A 13,607-nucleotide genomic window follows, 5' to 3' on the forward strand; every position below is an offset into this window, starting at 1 on the left:
TTGATAGAGAACTTAAAAACAAGCAAAAAATGTCATATAAACATATGGTCAATTTCGCTTAGTTTGTTAGTTACGGTCATTGTTTGTGGTGTACATAATAGATTAGATTAGATTAGATTAGATTAGATTAGATTTATTTATTTAACCTGGTAGAGATAAGGCCGTCAGGCCTTCTCTGCCCCTCTACCAGGGGATTACGACTATAACATGAACAATAAGATTACAATTAATATTAAATTTACAATTACAATTACAATAAAAATTAAAGTACGACAAGAATACCTGATTAATGAAAGCTAGACATTTTATCATAGAAGTTAAGAACAAAGAATATTTTTGTATTTACTAAATTACAAATTAAACCTACAATAACAAAATTCTATAGTGATGAAATTACCGGATATTGAGATATTTTGTGGTAGATTAAAAGAACTATTTACAAGAAACCATGTCTGAACGAGTCTCAATTACTGACCAAGTGCCTAGTAAGTTTGGGTGTTCAGTTCAAAGTGTGTCATGGCTCGCTGTATGCCGTCATATGGCTAGTCGATGAGCCTAGAGAATTCAATCTTCCTACACTTCCGCAGAGATGTATTACCTATATGTCAGATAAGTTGCATAGCAAGTACGGCGTTCATTCTGAAGAGTACTTACCGATGCGTACGGTAATGCCGGTAGTGGCAGGAATGTGAACTGTTTGGAAACACGTACTGAGGTGAGCTTTTTTCTTACTGTCGGGATATGGGGAGAGGGTTAAGACGCTTACTTACGTATTTGTTGACATTAACTTCGACGGTCAACATGGACATTGAGCATTTGATTTGTGTTGTGGAATGTTGCCGTACGCAACCGATGATAACAAATACCCTGCGTACGACTTGCCTGTGCAAAACACAGTTCAAAAGAGGTTATGGTAGCACACAGACTTTACAGACCGCCATCTGTTGCTACGACGTTCAAGTTATGCCGTACACGTTCTCAAGTTCAGATTGAACGCCTTGATTAATAGGCAACTTCTCTGACATAAAAGTTGAAACTCGCTTCAGATCGCTGATTCACAACAGTGACTTCATGACACACTTTGAAATGAACACCCAGTATATGTGATGATAAAGTTTAATTTACAACTTATAATACTTTTTTTCTTATACAGAAACTTCTAAATGCTCAAAATGGCTACCATGAGCTCTAATACAGGCTTCTGAGTGCCACATCATCGACTGCCTAACTCTCTCCCATATTTCAGGCATCTGTCGTATCTGCCAACATCCTTCTTCAAGTTGCTGGCAAAGAATTTCCACGTTATGAATAGGTCTGGAATAAACAATGGCCTTTAAATGACCCCATAAGTAGAAATCCAATGGATTGAGGTCAGGAGAACAAGCAGGCCAGGATGTCGATCCCTCGTGACCTATCCATTTATTAGAGAATCACTAATTTAAAATTGTTCTAGTAGCGAGAGCAAAAAGAGGCAGTGCCCCATCATGCATGATCCACATGCGCTGAATTAAGTTCAGTGGAACTTCTTCCAACAAAACATTTAAGTCATTTGTTAAGAAGTCGCAGTATCATGCTGCTGTCAATGTTCCAGGTAAAATGATTAATGTGGCTTATCACCATGGTTATTATGTACACCACAAACAATGACTGTAACTAAAAAACTAAGAAAAATTGACCATATGTTTATATGAATTTTTTTTGCTTGTTTTCATGCCCTCTGTCATTTCCCCAGAGCTTTCCCGCATGTTTTGTTACACCTTGTATATCAAAGACCTTGAGAGTAAAATGGGGATAACCTTCAAAATTGAGATCTTCAGTTTTCTGGTTGTGAAATGTCTACAAGACACATTATGCTTCATTTGGTTGACGAATTATGTGACCTTGTTCACAGATGTTTAATTGGACCAGTGAGTGGAAAAAGGAAATAACTACATTTTTTTGCTAAATTGAACTGAGATAGCCATTTTGTTCCTCAATGATAGACCCATTGGATGAGCTGAAAAAGGGAATATTACTAACATTCTTACCCACGTGAAATCTCATGTCTGTTCTGTGTGGAGTGGAAGAAGGAAATAACTTCTGTAGTAGTTCCCCTTTTCCACTCAATACTGTTCTATTACAGCTAATATTGGGAAATTTTTATAATAAACTAGTAATAAGCTGCAGGAAGTAACTGATACATGTAAACAAGGGGAAATGTTGTTGGGTTATTATTCGACTACATGCAGAACTTGTCACTTTCCTTTATTCGTGTACAGGAGATGTTTTATCTTCGCAAGCTTTGGATAAACGTACATACAGTATTCTGTATTCATAATCTAACAACAATGCATTGAAACTGCCACAGATTAACCGAACAGTAGAGCAGGAAAAGTTAATTACCATAATGGCATAAAAACACCTTTTCCAAAGCTTCCTTAGTACCGTACCGTGTTACAAAATATCTGTAGATGCAGTAACTAAAGTTTGTGTCATTATTACAGTTATCTTTAAATAACTTGAAAACGATTAGACATATCTCAAAACGAATTGCACCACTGTTTTTCTCAGAAAATTTCAGATGATTTTGAGTACCTATATGACCCCCTTTCCATTTAAAATTTCAAAGTTGCATTCAAAATGGCGGCTTTTGAGATTGCTGAGAGCTAGAATCGAATGTGTCACTGGTAGAGCATTTGGTTTTACAAATACTGGTAACACCTATAACAATCGAAAATCAGGCATGTGGAAGATAATATGGTTCCAGACTTTTGATTCACTCTGTATATTTTTTTCCATAAAATTGTAATGTGGAAGTCGTTATTAACCTGTTTAATCATCTATATACATTTTTAAAGAAGGAAAAAACTGGAGGAGCGGCTAGGAAGCTAATAAAGTATATGTATGATTATTGAGTGGAAAAAGGAAATAAGTTTTAAAATTTAAAGCAATTGTATACAAATATTAACAAGGCATAGAGCAAAGTTTGGTAATAATATATATATTACAAACAATAGTGAACATTTTTACTGTTGACAACATTTAAATCAAACTTAACAGAAAAGCTGTAGAAAGTTTTTTTTGTTTCCTGAAAAGTTGGGTTCAAAGTAGTTATTCCCTTTTTCCACTCACTGATTCAATTATACAAGGTGATTCAACACCTCTGCGAGAAACTCTGAGGGGTGATAGATCTAACAATAAGGAGCCCTTTTTGTTAAACAACCTATGTCTTTTGATGCGTCGTTTCGAAGTTATCGTTGAAAATGTTTTTGCGCCAGGTGTACGTCAATGTATGCGAATGTGTGCATCCCTGTTTGTTTGTTGAGATGTTTGTAAGAGACGAGAAGGGTTGTTGTTTGTTTACGTTTAATGTTCAGTGTTACTTAAATATATACCTAGGTATTTGGAAGTGTTCACTTGTGGCACCGGTGTACCATTCAGTTGATAGTTGATAAAGTCCACTTAAAGTTTGTTTGTGAAATGAGAAACATTTCCATACATTTTGGACCTTGGCTTTATTGTCTCCCATAGCATATACCGTACTTATTTTGATTAACTCCAACGATGATTATCTCAAGAATGTGCTGTTTTCGGATAAAGCTAGTTTTCATATGCCAAGGCCATGTCGCGATAGACAACTTTCGAATATGGGACACAGAAAACCTTGATCATATGGGTGATGGCCCTAAAGTAAATGTTTGGTATGGACTTGTACAGGTACAGAAATAAATTTGGAGCTCCCTTATTGTATAAGTATTGCTTACAATAAGGGAGCTTCAAATTTTATTTCCGTATCTGTACCTAACAAGTTGATAGGCCCTTTCATCCTTCCAGAGAAGATCATCATGTCGGAAATTTATCTTGACGTGGTACAACTGTATCTTATACCCTAAGCGAAGAATTACAGCTATCATCAGTAATTTTTTTTAGCAAGATAGTGCGAACCTTCTCCAGCGTCTATTTGTTACAGAGTTCATGATGAGAAATGTACTAGAAGGTGAATGGTCCGTGAAGGGGGATTGTCCGGTCTCCACATTCACGAGACATCACACTCCTAGACCTCTTCCTCTGGGAATATGTTAAGAATTTTGTGTACAGAATTCCCTTTGTTAATATCGCAACTCAATGGATGGAATTGCTAGATTACAAAGCCTTGTGCTTGACATGATTGTCGAATTTTTCTTCGTTTCGTATCTTTGAAAATTTTTATATCATTGCCTAAATGAAGGACGAACATTTACTAATATTCATTTTTGGAGACTAAGGTGCTTCCGACAATGAATTTGCAGAGCAATTGACAGTATATGAGGGGTCACTGTCTCGATTATTGCAATTATTGAGGGAACCTTAACTGTTTTTCCACTAAACATTTATTCCCCCCGTAATTGCTTGACTTGGAGTTCGAGTCAGAAGATGATTGATAAGCGATATTAAGATATGTGAATCATATGCAGAGACAAAAAGGAAAGCACAAAGGTTGGAGAATGCTGGGTTTGCAGTGCAAGATACCGTATGCGCTTAGGCAGAAAACTGTGAAGGAATGAATTTAAATTTGGAATCCTTAGGAAATTTCTCATGAATTCGAATTTCACGCTTTCTTATTTGTAAAGGGATAAGCTTATTTTGAATGGATTATTCAGAAATATGTAACTAAATTCAACAGGAAAATGCATTTATATATTGTAAGTTGTTAATAAATTAAATACCTAACTATTATATTTACAGAAATACGTTTGATTGTAGTATGGATGGCTTGACCTAGTTTCATTTAATTTTACATTTTAAATTTTGTGAGCAAGTATTGCACACATGGAAGAAGAATATAGATTATAATGTTAGAATGTGTATGTTTGTTTATCAGGGATTTTTAAAAATTCGGGTAATTTAACTTTTGATCACATTACCACGCCCACTTTCATTTTTCGACTCATTCATCACATGCCAAACCGGCCGATGACATCATTGATCTGTATATATTCCTACGCTGAAGTAAGAATTAATCTAAGACAGTATGAGTATTTAACAAGTGTTTAGTAAAGAAAAATTAAGAATCAGAATTTTAATATAACGTATAATAGTGGATGAAAATGAGAAGTAATATATATTATACTTTAGTTAGGAACTACTTTGGCTTGCGGAACGAGGCACTGCAACAGCAGACGATAGTTGGGTTGCGCGTTGGTCGGGTTGGGTAGGACGAGTTTGTTGTTGGTGCGGTTCGAGAAATTGTGTTCAGTGGTTAAGTTTTGTGAATACCGAGTTTAATAATCATCGTAAGAAAGTGGTGAGTTGTTTTAAAATAGTTAAATTATTTAATTATGCATTGAATTTGGTTTCGATTTGATAGTGTTCATTTTAAGTATGGCCGGCTATGGTGGCTGCCGAATTGGCCATTATGTGTACACTGCATGTTTCGAAGCTTAATTTGTAATGTGCTGTAGATATATTATATTTGTTTATGAGAGGAGGCCCATTAAGAGGTTTTGGTTACGTAAGCTGTGGTTTATTTTGTGATTTCATTTTGTTGGCTAGTAGAAAGTTAAAAAAAAATAATATGTAGGCTGTCAAAAATAGTCTGCAGAATTTGAAGAGTTTGTAGGGAGGTTCATTCGTCTTATTTAAATGAAGTCGTATTAAGCTTACAAGCAAGAAAAAAGGTGAAGTGTAGTGCTGCTAATTATATAAGAAGCAATTTGTTCCCGTGAAAGATGAAATAGGAGATACTCTTTTATCAGTTGGAAGCTTACCAAGTTATCTCTCTCGTAAGTTGGGCGTTAGAATCCACCCATCTCTAGGAGGCGGAACGCTGAACTTGGACTGTTATATTTTCATTGGTGGCCCTCGAAGCCCGCTACAAAAAGTAACTGTATTGACCGAGGGGCAAGTTGGAACTATTCAATGAATTAAGAACAAGCCATTGTAATCATTGTACATTTACAAGAAAGGTAATTCGTGGGATTAGCCGTATACAAGGACGTAAAAACAATAATTTGACGCTATAAAATGTTTTGGTATAATATCGTTCATGTTTATTGTAAGGCGTTGTGTTACGATGAATATCCATATTAATTTGTTGTATATAAGTTAATGCTCAATATGATGTTTTATGTAATTTTTAGTATAATTTGCATTTGTTTCGTTCTGAAAGAACCACAAATTTTGGAAATCGGCTATGAGAATCGTTTAAATAATCCCGGTTTTGTGTGATCAGACCTACATACTTTGGGTAGAATCAGTGGATTTAGTTGGAAAAAATATGGTAGGCCTATTTCTCAAGAAAAGCTACACCAAAGAGGGGACAATTTCATATTGTTTCATTGGCTTCTGTGAGATATGTTCAGAAACAGGCGGTTTTAGTTTGCAGCCACAAATACTTTGGGGGAAATTTCAGTATATGGATTAATTGAAAATAACCTCAAAATTGTAGCACACCACACTAAAGAGATGTAGGCCTATTACTGCAAAATCTATAAATCCACCCAACTGGTACCATATACAGTAGAACTTCAGTTATCCGGACTCCAATCATCCGGATCGATTTGGGGGAACTGGGGAACGTACAATTTTAATAGTACAGTACATACATACCGGTACCTGTGTTCGTTTAGTTAGACTTCATCAATAAAAATTGTTTTTTTTTTTTGTCAGACATCGTTTTTTCTTAATTATTCTAGAGCTGTATCCAATTATCCGGATTCGGTCCGATCCTCAATTAGTCCGGATAATTGGAGTTCTACTGTACCTTTGTTTCTTTCATACTCGACCAATGATTTTCTCAGATATTTTCACACGAAAACACGGGGTCACCATCATGTTGCACTACACTGGAAAGCACTTCTTTTTTCGGGTCAGGGTAAATCTGTCTATCGGTTACCTATCTACCAAAAAGCCTGAATGTAACCAAACCTAACCTGTCACTGATCCTCGACCCAAAGAAAACTCGCCTGTTTATTTTTCCAAGTATATCTGTGTAGCCTATATTATGAAATAATGGAACACAAATTACTTCAGTTCCGTATATGGTGCGTAGCGAAATCGAAGATTCAATGGGAGGTTATCCCATTACATAAATTGATTGGCACACGGCTAGTAATATGCGTGTCTTAAAACAGGTAAGTTACTCAAGTGTTGCGATAATTTGTATTTTGAGTAGAAATATTGAAGATAGTGCAAGACATTGTTTTGCGAATGTTCGAATTGCACACACACGCTGTGGGACAGCGTAAGTTATTGTACAGTTTTCTCGAAAATAGGTCACAAGTTTCTATAAAGTTTGACCGGCCTCTTGAGAGGTAGGGAAAAATAGACCTTGCCCCAAATATGTGTTATGAATTCCCCGGTCCACTCTTGCCCATAATTCCGTCGAAATCCACAACACATCATCATTATGATTGATATTGTGGTTTTTAGCTAGTCTTCAGTCTTTTCATGTGTGGGAATCATTACCCACCTTATTAATCCAGAAATGAAACATACGAGTAAAAGTGAGACTTATTTATGACTTCATAATTAAACTGTTATGTAGAACCTGTGGTTACAACATAAGCCTTAACGTTGAGTTGAAAATTGTTAATAAAATTAAATAATTATTTTACTAATATAGGTCTAATAACATTTTAGGAACCATACAGATAATTATTCTATGTACGGTATTAATGTATAATTATATTGTAACCTAACGTGACCTAACCCAACATGACCTAAACTAACCAAACGGTAACGTAATGTCAGTTTCTTCGTTTGCTGTATAAGCTAAGCTAATGTGTACTGCCGAAACGAGCGGTCATTTCAGCCCTGGCAGGTTTGTGTACGTATATAAGTGGACACTTTCAACTTTTATGTGAGTATTTTTCACCGTACCTAGGATCATTATTTGTACTGTTTTTAAAATGCCGTTAGTGAAAGAATTAGGTATTTTTAGTATTTCCCACTCGATAATACTGTAATAGGTCTACGTTACCACCGAACTTGTAAAGAGGTTGTGATGCATTGAGGACATCAAGGATCGTTGAGATTTGTCAAACAATTATAAGAGTATTTCTTAATACAGAAGATAATACTATATAGGCGAGATAATGTTATGCTTAAAATCATTTTTCTTATCAGAAGTATTTGCTAAATAGATACAAATTGAGGGGGTCAGAAGCAAAGGGGTACCAAGTGACATTTCTAAGAACATGAGTGAAGTGCATCCAGGGCAAGCTAAAGCATCTAAAATTTTAGTGGTAAAGGGATATAGATCTTATAAATCACCACACACTAAAATTGAAATAAAAAATTTCCCGGAATTTACGAAAGCTGAAGTGCTTTCAACCACATTTTCTAAAAAGCAAGTGCACGTATACCCCTTTGCTTCTGACCACCTCAATTGATTTAGAAGATGATAAAGTGAAAATATAAACTTAATAAACACATTTAATGTAAAATTGAATAAATTTTATAGCACTTCTCCCAGGTTAGACTCCATTTGGATTCAGAACATACTTTGCAGTGTTCTTCGTAACAGCCTGATAGAGAAACATATTTAATTGCATGTAGGATCGTCGTAACTTATCGGTCATGTAAAAATACCCATTAATATAGATAATGTTATCTTGGAAGCGTAAGAGGCCATAATACATACTTTAACTATGTTTCTCTTCAGAAGTAGTTGTAGCTTAAGAATTACTACCAAAAATCGTGAAGTGAAAATTTGACTTCACAAATATTTGTTTTAGTTTTTTTTTTTTTCTGGGCGTTTCCCATATTCAGCTGTTCCCACACAACTATCTTGTCATACGACATAGGACAGTATCTTCGGCCATTTTTCTATACTTACCGAATAGATGGCTCGACTGTCGCGAAGATGCCTTAATGACATAATGGGATGTTACGATTAAGGACTACAGCTTGGGTAGGAAGCAGGTTGTGAACATTTGCAGTTGCTACTATATACCCCAGCATGTGGCTGGAGGAGCTTCGGAAAACTCAGTTGCGATAGCTGGCTCGTGGGATCCAAACCCGGACCTCCCGAACACAAGACAGTCGTGCTAATCACGACACCGACATAAATGCAGGAACGAAATACGTTTTACAGTTGAATCATGGGAAAGATTATACTCGTATTACATTAAATTCGTTCTTACTGGCTGCATATTTTCATACTAAAAGTTAATATTCTTAATGTTTAGTCAGCAGTTCGAAGACAGGTTGGAACCTCATAAGTGACGCCAGTAAGGCATCACTCATGAGACAACTAAGCCAGGATATAATGGGATAGATTGGTCAGTTCCTCTCACCCTCCATTGCTACATCGTTGACTAGTGTAGCCCGGCAACAAACATTTCAGAGTGCTCAGAAACAAAGTACTTCTAAATGAAGTGGGGATTAAGCCATTAAATTTGTCATGAAAGAGTAAGATTCTCGTCCTGTGAAGTACGGTTCACTATAGATGGTGTAATATAACGTTGTATTCGTACCACGTTAGTGTATTTCAGGTCAGCCTTAAAGTGTAAAACGGCCTATCTCTGTGTCACGCCTCTCGTTAACAGTTAATGGGCGTAAAGGTATGACATCATGCGCTAAAAGGGAAACGAAAGCGCTGTGCTTAGTCTTGTCACCCTAGCGAATAGGGATTATAAAGAATGGACACTTCGCATCGGTACCTTTGATGTAGCCGGACTGACTTCAATGACCTTCAAGCCAGCTAAAGCGTGAGATTCTGCTTTCTCCCTAGAGTTGGCGCTGACATCACACCAGCTAGCAGTCGACACAGGGGAAATATAACACATATAATTAATACATCTAGGTACATTATGTACTCGAATAAAATAAATTGGATCCATAAAATAACAAATCCGTCATTAACTGTAATGTCTAGACTCTAGAGTTCCTTTATAATGAGAGTTGAGACGTTGACCCCAACAACAATTAAAATATGTAATGATTTGATAGCGCTGAAAATGGAAAAACAAAACTCTTACGAGAAGGAAAACCATATACCTATTTTATATTATATACAAATATTAAACGAATTCGATACTTAATATTATAATGTATTATATTATTTTATAATATAATTTATGATATCTGAAATATAAAATATTAATATTACAACTAGTTTGTCACTGAGAAATAAGGAAAAGCTGTTAACTTTAATTTATTTGAAGCAAAGCGTTACTGGATTATGCAATAAGGTAGGCGATGTTTGGATCCTGTGTCTCAACTCTATTCTCAGTTATTATCTTAGCGTATGCTCGATTACACTAACCTCTAGCGCGTGAAAGTGGAACTATACGCTGGCGCACAGAGAAACAAAACACAGGAAAATTCGCTCAGTGTCCATTCTTTATAATCCCTATTCGCTGATCACCCTATATCTATAACATAAAAACTTAAATTGTTACAGAAATCATCGCCATATTATAGGGCTAAAATACTCCATTTCTATTATTTTGTAAATACTAATTGTTATTCAATTTGTGTTTTATTTTTGGTCCAGGGAAAATAACTTTTTAGGAAAATTTAATAAAAAGAATATAACATACTCGTCTTTTAGGGAAATTTAATCACCCAAAACTAATAAAAATTATAAAAATATGTTAGAGAGCTTATCCCCCATAACATTAACATAAAGCAAGATAAAAGTAATAATAAAAAATCACAAATTGCGTAATATATCCGTGGAAATATTCAATTTTTATTACTTTGGTGTACTATAAAATACTAATTTATACTGAATTTGCATTTTTTTGGGTCCAAGCAAAGTATTCTTTCATTAATCGATGTATAGTTTACCTTTTTTTTTTCTCTCTCTAAGGAAAATATTCTCGTCTTCATTGGCAACATTGAATTTCTTCATAATTAATTGTTCATAAACGGCATAAGGCCGGCTAGTGGGGAATTGTGGGAAGAATAGGCCTACCCATCATCTGTTATCAGAAGTATATAGTTGTAATTTGCAGTGCTTCAAATTGATGTAGAAACCGTACACGAAAACGTTTACTTGAGTACGCTATGTAAATATAGAAGCGTATACGGAATATAACCAATGTACCAGTTATAAATACGGAATAAATAAATCCAGGCCACTCTTATTGTGTGGACAGTTTAAGAATTTTTATTGTGACTTCGCAGTATTGAATCATCACTGCGAAAATTAAGGGGGAAAGAGCATTAATTCAGAAGTAGGTTAAGTAGTCGGAACAGCTCTTGTTGATGTGTCAGGCGTGGTCGCTTACTCAACTGCAGTCAATGAGGGACTGCCTATGTTGCCAGCTTGTCGCAGTGTCCTGCGTTGGTGCATGGCAGGTGCCCAAATTGACAGCGCTGCAGAGAATCTTCAAAACGTCAAAGCTGCGAGTAATGTAATAGCTGTGTGAATGCGAGAGCTTAGTAAAGAAGGGGATAAAAACTATATAGCGCACGCCTTGTGAGTTAACAGTAGCGGTTCATAAACCGTGGTTTTAAACTCTGTTGCCGTTTCACCGCTTAGAAAGATTCTTTTTTAGGAATATATGAGATATCTTACAGGCTCTAAATACTGGAACACTTGTGGTATGAGGTCAACACGACTCTGGCTTACGTTTAGGCTTACCTTCTGATCTGGGGCTGCGCTCTGGCTTGGGTTCGATTCCCGCTTGAGTAGATTACTTTTTTTTTTTCCTATGTTTTCCCAAACTATAAGGCATAATATAAGATTTGTTCCTACAGCGAGTTTATGATGGTTTGACAACAGTTTGAAAACTCTTCCGACCTCAATTATTGTGCATGATCAGCAGTGATCGGAAACCATCTCTGCACGAACGCTCATGTACTGTAAAATAATTTACAAATCTCGTATATTGATGATGTGATTAAATTTCACAGTATAATTTAATAGCCAAATAAAGATAAGCATGGGAACAAAATATTAATGCAAAAAGTACGTGTATGCCATTCCAGGTAGTGGATCAAAGTAAAGCCCAATTAGGCTATCATAATGCGCGTCACTGTGATTTCAGATTGGTTTGCGCTTGATCCGCAAATTTTCTCACCGTCAGAAAATTGTTTGATGACGGTTGTTTTATTTGCTGCAGGAACGTCTGACAATCAGCAGTGTTGCCAACAGTTGTTCGTATAATCCCGCTAGATGGATTTAGAAAACTCGCGATTTTCTAATAAATATCTCTAGATTTTAATGTATACTTATTATTCAGTAATAATAATAATAATAATAATAATAATAATAATAATAATAATAATAATAACGGTCAAGATAGAGCATCCACCCGCCAATGTAACGAATATTGCACACTATTATCACAGTCTACTATATACAGTCGCGAAGCTCAATATGTAGTAAAAATGCAAACATGGGTAGTTGCCCACCACTAGGATCGCTACTATCGCCTCATCATCGCAGATCTCTCTCCTAGCAGCCGACAAAATATGTTATACTTTCGTTGTCGTGTTCTTTTGGAAAAATTAACACCTTCCTTCCGTTATTGAAATATTAAATGCATAAAGTTAATTTATTATTTTAATGAAGTATATTAAATTCCACCATAAACTCGAAGATACCTGCAAGAAATAAGTTAATATAATTTTTGTTTGTGCAAAACGAACTGAAATTTACTATAATAGCTTCACTCATTCAAGATTATAGCGATAATTAACTATGAAACCAATATTAATTTGCATTTCCCTTTACAACAATAATAATGAAAATATGAATTAATGGAGTAACTTACGTGTACCGGTACTTGTAGTGTAGGCTTACGTAGTTAACAAAGTGGGATGAGGTTAAGCAATAATAATCACACAAGAATTGGAAATAAAACGTGATCAATAAATTTTATTGTAACAGACTTTTTCTACGTCTCTAGTAAAGCAACAAATAAAAATAACAACAAAATTAACAGCTATAATTAAAAACATATCCTTTGAAGAAAAAAGTAGGCCTAAGCAATAATAATCCCACCAGAATTGAAAATAAAACGTGATCAATAAATTTCATTAAAACAAACTTAATTTTTCTACGTCTTTAGTAAAATAACACATACAAATAATAACAAAATTAATAGCTACAATTAAAAATATATCCTCTGAAAAAAAAAAGTAGACCTAACCTTCATTTCTCTGGAAATTTAGCAGCCTAAGTGACAGAACTTTAACCGGTATCTAATGTCCTTTCGGTTAGACTGAAACATTTCATTGTGAAATTTAAGGATATAATGTATTCTAACAGTCACAAAGAACTTCAAATTAACAGTTTTGTTTCTGCACGGCATTCTTGTGGAAACCCAGGAACCTTTCTGAATCTTTCGGAAATCGGAAAAAGGATAACTCTGGCCTAGTTCTCTTATTGTTGCTACAATTTATAGCATTACAAAGTCTCCTCCTTGTCCCATATTATTATTCCAATTATTATATTTTAGCCATTAACATTTTCATTATAACCAATAACGAACATTTCACAAGCATCAATGTGAAAGACGCAACGAGCTAGCACTCGATAGAAATACAACACAGTCCAAAGTCGACCATGGACAGGATGGACAGTCTATTGTTTCTAGTTGCTAACCGCTTGGAGCGCTTTATCACGAGATTTGCAAAAAAAAACACCTCAAGCTTCGCGACTGTATATAGTAGACTGTGCTATTATCATT

The 13,607-nt window shown here is 35.3% G+C and overlaps 1 protein-coding gene across 8 annotated transcripts in view; it reads left to right on the top strand.

Moving 5' to 3' along the window:
- The first annotated feature begins 5,103 nt into the window (after window positions 1–5,103).
- The window catches only part of beta-Spec (spectrin beta chain), a 313,031-nt gene continuing 304,527 nt past the window's right edge, over window positions 5,104–13,607 (top strand). For all 8 annotated transcript variants that reach the window (XM_069842602.1, XM_069842603.1, XM_069842607.1 and 5 more), the window contains exon 1: window positions 5,104–5,263. The gene's annotated coding sequence lies outside the window, so the exon portion shown is untranslated. The remainder of the gene's footprint in view (window positions 5,264–13,607) is intronic.

This window comes from Periplaneta americana, chromosome 12 (assembly GCF_040183065.1).
Source record: "Periplaneta americana isolate PAMFEO1 chromosome 12, P.americana_PAMFEO1_priV1, whole genome shotgun sequence".
Taxonomy (NCBI): domain Eukaryota; kingdom Metazoa; phylum Arthropoda; class Insecta; order Blattodea; family Blattidae; genus Periplaneta; species Periplaneta americana.